Source organism: Squalius cephalus (assembly GCF_949319135.1).
Source record: "Squalius cephalus genome assembly, chromosome: 19".
Lineage (NCBI taxonomy): Eukaryota > Metazoa > Chordata > Actinopteri > Cypriniformes > Leuciscidae > Squalius > Squalius cephalus.
Window position 1 is genome coordinate 34,126,828 of NC_137140.1, and position 8,071 is coordinate 34,134,898.

Genomic DNA, 8,071 nt, shown 5'->3' on the forward strand with positions numbered 1-8,071 from the left:
TGCCACCTTGATCTTAATTGAGTGTTAAGGAACTGTATATTTATGTTCACCCACTTGAATAACAATGTTAAACTTAGTGTTGGAACATTGATGACAAATGTGAGATTCAAATATTTAAATACAATTATCTTCCCAATGAAACAAAATATATAAAAGGGGAACAACATTCAAGATCATCCTCAGATAATTACAGATTGTGGTGCTGTACTGTATGAAACATTTAAAATAAAACTTAAAATAAACAAATGAATATATAACAGTACAAATGTAAAGGAAAAAGAAGGGTTTGCAAAATCATATATTTCACGCTTTTTCCCATTCAGACCACAAACTACTGTAATTTCCTTAATTCATTATCTCATTTTTTTTATATTTCCAATAAATTTGTAATATAAGAAATTCCCTATTAAATTTTTCATTGACACCCATTTGTTTTATACAACATGTTAAGCCTCCCATTGATATTTTCCAGAAATTGTTCTAGAATATCCCTGAATTGAAAAACACTTGTGTCTACTTGTTTATTCCCACTAGGTTATACAAAATATTTGATTGAGATTAATTATGCCAACACTGTTTGGTCACACTTTATTTTAAGGTGCCTGTGTTACAGTGTAATTATGCATTTAATTACTGAGTAATAATAATTAGGGGTGGGACGATACAGGTACCTCACGATTCAATTCTGTGGCGATATGTGGTCCACGATATGATAATATCACGATTCGCGATATCTACGATATTCAATATATTGGAAGAAATTTCATCAACGATATATCACGATATATGTGACTGAAAAGAAATAGAAGGAATAAGGAAATTTTATGCATTTATTAATGCCAACATTTCCAACATTGTGCAAAGAAATATGCATTTGCATAATAACTCACTGCCTCCTGGTCTTAAATGTAAACACTGTACATCTAGACAGATAAAAGTGCATGAACATTACAAAACAACATGAACATTAACATGTGTAAACCATAATACTGAAACGTCAGTAGTAAGTTACTGTAACGTACGTATAACAGATCGGTTTACACAGTGTACTGATGTGAAAACTAAACAATACAGAAAGCAGCTCTCATACAAAAATACTAAATAGGTAACAATGAAATTGCCAATTTTACATACGTTAGCTTTTAACGAAGAAGGTGCCGTTCGAATTTGGCGCTCAGCCATCATGCGTCTGTTATGTATGTGCGCGACTCTGTTATGTGCGCGTCTCTCTTATGTGCACGCCACAGACTGTCCGCGCACTGCACGTCCGCTTATAGTTCCGCCTTTTGCGTTCCGTCAATATTACGTTATTAGAAAAAAAAAAAAATATATATATATATTTTTTAGAAAATCGATTTTTGGACATTTGTGAATCGATTCAGAATCGTCCACGTCCGCATCGCGATGCATCGAAGAATCGATTTTTTCCCCCACCCCTAATAATAATTACCTATATGTACTTACTATAGGGTTAGAATTAGGGTTTGGTTTAGGGTTAGTTGCATGTAATTATGCATAATTTATAGTTATTACTACAGTAACTACATGTAACTTGTAACAAGGACACTGTAAAATAAAGTGTAACCCACTGTTTTTCAACAGGAGGCATTTCATTTCTAAAAGCAATACATTTTATTAAAAGTACTATGTGTAAAAGTCAGTCGGGATAAAAATATCTGCTTTAAGCTTCAGATGCATAATCTTTTTGTAAGTTAAAACAATACATCCTTTTATCCCTTTGAAACAATGAAATACACAGTAGCTTATTAAAAATGTTGTTTTAATATTACTGCACACTCATAAATAATGTAATTTTCTTTAAAATGTTAAATACACGATATGTTGTCAGGTCTAATATCCTGTGTTACTGTTTAAGTCTGGTGTTACTGTTCTGCTATCATTGATCATCCCACCTGTTACTCCGCCCATTTCATCTGTTCATCATTACCTCTGATTATCTCATTATCTACAAGCATAGCATATATCCACCTTTTTCCGATCGAGTCTACTGCGTTTTAGATTGTGGGATCCACTTCAGGTTCGGGAAGTTCAAAAAGACTGAAACAAATTATAAGGTTGAGCTACGAATAATATTTATCTGTCAATTTGATTGAATTAGCTGTAAAATTTCCTTCATGTTCTATTTTTTAGACATCAGGAGAATAACTTAACGCTTGGTATTTTAATGTGACATGGTATTGTGACACTGTCACACATGTTTTAACCACTCTATTTTGATGATTATATGTACTGTATATTAGAGTTTTAATAGGTTTACATGTTGTCTTAGCCATTTTTGTCCATTTTATTCCTCTTATCTGTTTTAATGTGTGTAAACCATACTGGGTCTGCCTGTCATGTGACTGATCACATGACAGGAAACAGGAAATGGCCAGCATAAAGGAAGCAGCATGGCAAACAAATGAGGGCTGACAGTACACAAGCTCTGGAAAGGACTGACTGACGTGAGCGGAAGTATTTTGACTGACACGGAGGCAAACATAGCGACAAATTATTAGGAGGAAAGACTAGGACTGAGAAGTAAAGGTAATATAAATACAGTTTAAATAAATAAAAAGAAAAAAAGGAAAAGGGTTGTGTGAGGAATTTGCAGTGGGATTATCGACCGACGGCCTGTATAGGTCCGGAACGGTGGTCTCACGGAGTTCCTTGCAATCCGTAGGAGATGGCAGGGAATGACTCTGACAGTGAGAATAATAACATGGCTTGTAGTGAGGAAGATGAGAGGAGGATAAATGAATGGGAAAGTGCTGGTAAGGGAAAGAAGGGAGAGAGTTGGGAAAGAAAGAAAAATCATGCATCTAGCATTTGAGAATCAGAAAGTGATGGAAGTGGAAAGGGGGAAAAAACAGTAAAGGAAGGAATATTGAATGTAGTTGTCAGATTTGAAGAAGAAGGCGGAGTTAAGAAAATTGACCCGATTAAATTAACAAAAATCATCAAGAATCAGATTGGGGAAGTGAAATATGCAAGGATTTTACACTGTAAAACTTTACTGTAAATTTACAGCGAATTTCCTACAGAATTGTACTGTATTTCCATAATACAGTATTAGGCTGTATATTTTACAGAACAGCTGTAAATATACAGCACATTTCTGTTTTCAACCCGATAAATTCGTAATACAGTATCATACTGTAAAAGCACTGCATTGTGGGATTGATTTCTTTCGCGCTCAATTCAGTTCAAATGTGACGCGAGCCGACATGTAGCTACTACAGGCAAACTTGATTTGTCAGCGGGATTCAACTGAACAGAATAATCATTCCTGTTAACAAGATAAACAGTGTCTGCGAATCTGTGAGCAATTTTTAAGCTTTTGTGAGCTTCGGTTCGTGTTTGAAACATTAGTTGTCTGTGACGCAGCAGAAAATGGGCGACATTAATGTTACATGAAGACGGATGGAAGAATTTGTCATCTGAATAACCTGCGCCTGTGACGATTAGTGGGATTTAGAGTTTGAGAAGATGGAAAATTGTTCAACTGAGTGATACGGTAAGCCAATATATTTTGTTTTTTTGCGTTCGCATTTCTACATTGTTTTCACAAATGCTTATTTGGTTTGATTTTGCGATCGCGGTTTTCTACCGCGGCCGCGCAAACAATTCACTCTGTTCCACCTGTTTACCAAGTAACTTAACGTTAACTTCGATATTTCACATAATAGGCAACATATACCATGTTATTTGCATGACCTGCTTTTGATATATATTTTTCGTTTCAGGCTTTGTAATCTGATGACGGTCCAGTGCTAATGTAAGTGCTTTTAAGTAGTGTTACAGTTAACGTTATAGTCTATGTGGTAAAAAAAAAAAAAAAAAATGCTATCAAATGCTGTCAGTTCTGTGATCGTGCTTTTGAATCGTTGTCAGAATTTTCAATTTTGCTAGCATAAAAAAATCCATGTTAATGCTGTTTTCAAATGTAGTATTCCTGATTGCCATGCCATATGTTCCTACAAATTGCCTAACAATTCAAAGAGAAGTTAGACGGTGTTATCCTTCAAGCAGATAAGTAGATGATATTCAACAAATCTCATTAATCTGTAATATATGTTTTATGTTTTGGTTCTGTTGATCATGGTTGTGCTGTCCTTTTTAAAAATTGTTTCAGGAATTTGCAACGCTGATGTCCAGCAATCTAGCTACATTTGCCAGAGAGTCCACGCCTTATTTCCTGGTATGTAAACATTAAAGGTTTAAGTTTAAACCTAAAATGAAAAGCCATCATTTACTCACTCCACTGCAAAATATGTTTTTCTTAATTAGTGTTTTTTTCTTGTTTCCAGTCCAGATATCTAAAATTCTTACATGAAGAAGCATTTAATTGACAAGTAAAAAGTGTCTTGTTTTCTGAAAGAATAAGTAAAAATTTTGTGAGTTTATGCTTAAAACAAGCAAAATAATATGGCAGTGCGTTTTAGTGTTCTTCTAACCCTAATCAATTTTAATTTTTAGGTGAAAATTTTAATTTATAGAACTATGAATAGATAGACAACTACATCGAACCACAGTGGAACCCACAATAGTTATTTTAATTATTAATATTATTTATTAATTCATTTTATTTTATTTTTTTTCAATTACAGGTCAATCTCTAAGCAACCAGTGCTGGACATTACGTTTGGAAGGTCAAGGTGTGTGTGGAAAGGATCACAGCCTAGCTTCATCGCTGGCCTGGCAGCGCTGTTTGCCTCCTCCTATAACTTCAGCTTGCAGTACAGGAAGAGGCAGCACCTTGAGTTTGTTCAGAGGTTAGTCATTAGCATATTTGCCATTCATATAAATATTAGACTGAATTGTGACTTGTCTTGACAGTATTTATTAAGCTGACTGACTACTGGTATGAACAATATGGCCCTGGTTTCCATACTGGGCTTAGCTTAAAGGGTTAGTTCACCCAAAAATGAAAATTATGTCATTAATGACTCACCCTCATGTCACTCCAAACCCGTAAGACCTCCGTTTCTCTTCTGAAGACATCTTAAGATATTTTAAATTTATTCCGAGAGGATTTCTGTCCCTCCATTGTAAGTGAATATATACATTTTGGTCCAAAATGAACAAAAACTACGACTTTATTCAACATTGTATTCTCTTCCGGTCTGTTTTCCATCCGCGTTCACGAGTCCACATTGACGCTGCTGACGTGTTATCTGGTGCGTCAATATGGACTCGTGAACGCGGATGGAAAACAGACCGGAAGAGAATACAATGTTGAATAAAGTCGTAGTTTTTGTTCATTTTGGACCAAAATGTATATTCGATGCTTCAAAACATTCTAAATAACCCACTGATGTCACATGGACTACTTTGATGATGTCTTTATTACCTTTATGGACGTGAACAGTGACACGTCCATTGACTTACAATGGAGGGACAGAAAGCTCTCGGAATAAATCTAAAATATCTTAAGATGTCTTCAGAAGAGTTCAGAGGTCTTACGGGTTTGGAGTGACATGAGGGTGAGTCATTAATGACATCATTTTCATTTTTGGGTGAACTAACCCTTTAAGACAGGTCTAGGCCTTAATAAAATTAGGGTATTTAAGCAGCTTTTATAAAAATGTCTAATAAAAAAAAAACATTACTGGTGTGCATCTTGAGACAAAACAGTGGCAGTCACATATTTAAGATATGTCAGTGCAAGTTGTTTTCAGTTGAAGGATTAGTGAAAATTCTATCATTAATTACACACCCTCATGTTGTTCCAAACCTGTAAGACCTTTGTTAATCTTCAGAACACAAATGAAGATATTTTTGATGAAATCTGAGAGGTTTCTGAACCAGCCATAGACAGAAATGTCTTTGCAACTTTCAAGGCCCAGAAAGGTAGTAAAAACATTGTTTAAATAATCCATGCAACTACAGTGGTGCAACCTGTTTTGTGCACAAAAAAAAATACAAAAAAATAACGACATTATTCAACAATCTCTACTCTTTCACGTCATTCTCCTACGCTGTTGACGTAGTGTAAACAGTGTCAAGTCACCTTCATTTATATAGCGCTTTTAACAATATAGATTGTTTCAAAGCAGCTTTACAGTGATAATAGGAAATTACAGTAACATAGATTGTTTTGGCTTTACAGCAGCTCTAGAATATAGTTATTAGATCGACTATTTTTGACTGTCAAAATGCAGGCGGACACAGCTTCCGTGAGTTGTTCAAAATCTTTATTTTTGGTAAACTCTGTGTACACAAACAATGTTCTCAATGCTGGAGTTCATGTGTAGAGCCCCTGGTGATACTTCGAGCACAGTTTCATGTTGTGTCGAGCCTCCTTAGTGTTTTAAAAAATAGCGATTTTTAATGCTATCATAGTCCAAGCACTCCCATTCAAAAGGCAATTAGACCGAAAACGAAAATACGGTCAAACTTAAGTGGCGTTTCCATCCTAATTATGCTTTTAAATGAAAGTTTGCCTCTGGTAGATTAACAAAAAGACCCTAGGTTGCATTTTGGCGAGAGTTACCCTTTAATACACTCCGGCCTACTCATCCTCACAAAACAGTGTAGGAGAATGACATGTAAGAGAAGAGGTTATTTTGGGGTTATTTTGCACACAAAAAGTATTCTCGTCACTTCATAATATTAAGGTTGAACCACTGTAGTTATATGTTCTATTTACCAATGTTTTTACCACCTTTCTGGGCTTTGAGAGTTGCAATGACATTGATGTCAATGGAGGGACAGAAACCTCCCAGATTTCATCAAAAATATCTTAATTTGTGTTCCGAAGACAAACGAAAGTCTTAAGGGTGAGCAATAATGACAGAATTTTCATTTTTGGGTGCAAACATGCATTTTAGTCTGGTAAATGTCATGTTTAACATTATCATGTAGTCATGTATGCAATAAACATTGCAAGGCTTGCAATTAAAGTTAAATTATTTCTGTCACAAAGGTTTGGGCTGGATTCTGGCAATGTGTGCTCTATATAAACAGAGTCTATGGCTGCCTTTCCACTGATACTCTGATGGGACCTGATGAGGGGATGATATTAAAAGTTGTAGAATAAAACTTTAAATCTGGCAACCCCACTTCCAAAAGTTTAGTTAGTTGACAGTGCGCATGTAAACAGACACATTGAGTTGATGTATTTTAACCAGGGCAGAAAAAATATCAGTTATTGATCACAACATCCAACATTGCATTTTTTTTTATGTTGTTCAGTTTTATCCAAACAGATTAGTCGTTAAAACCGATATCTGTTTTTTATTTACACATCTTTTGTGCTGTCTCTCTCTGTCAAAATATATAAACTCAGTCTATAATATTTCATTGTTTTTTTCCCTTTCTTTGCTGCCTTTTAGACGATTTCCTGACATCAATCCTGAACGTGGATCAAAAACAAAGAAAGGACAAGTAACTTCAAACAAAACTGGCCAAGTTGTGCAAAAAAAGAACACTGTAAGCCTACAGGTGTCCTCACTTCTGCGAAAACTTGAAGACTTTGAATGGGATTTCGTTTGCACTTGTATGGACTTCAAAACAGAAACAGCAATTCACTGCCATTATAAAGCTTGGAAGAGCCAGGACATTTTTTAATATATCTCCGATTGTATTCGTCTGAAAGAAGAATGTCATATAGACCTAGGATGACTTGAGGGTGAGTAAATTTGAGCTAATTTAATTTTTTGGGTGAACTATCCCTTTAATTAAGTGCTAAGTGTTACCTGTTTGTTGTTAAGTGTTAAAATTGCATTTTATGTTTAAAAAAAATTCAGCCAACATGTTCACAGAAGGCAATTTTCTGATCTTTGCTTTTAACCAAAATAAATGTTTTAAAACCCAGAAAATGTTGTTTTCTTTTTCCTAGTGTGACTACTATACAATTTATTGCTGTAGACAAGTTTAATATTGTACAAATATGTGGTATATTCTGTATTTGGTAATTACAGTGGAGTACTGTAAATGCTGTTTACTGTACTAGTGCTGTAAAAATACAGTATGTGGCTGGCAACCCAGCTGCCAGTATTTTACTGTAAATTTACAGTACAATGTTTTACAGTACAATACTGTAAATGCTGTCTACAGTACTAGTTCT

General features: G+C 34.9%; 1 long non-coding RNA gene across 1 annotated transcript; it reads left to right on the plus strand.

Annotated features, from left to right (window-relative positions):
• Window positions 1-2,383: 2,383 nt before the first annotated feature.
• LOC307146846 lies at window positions 2,384-7,819 on the plus strand. The gene is made up of 5 exons (XR_013819165.1): window positions 2,384-3,517; window positions 3,747-3,778; window positions 3,951-4,201; window positions 4,611-4,775; window positions 7,338-7,819. It is a non-coding gene; the product is annotated as an uncharacterized lncRNA (long non-coding RNA).
• Window positions 7,820-8,071: the final 252 nt, after the last annotated feature.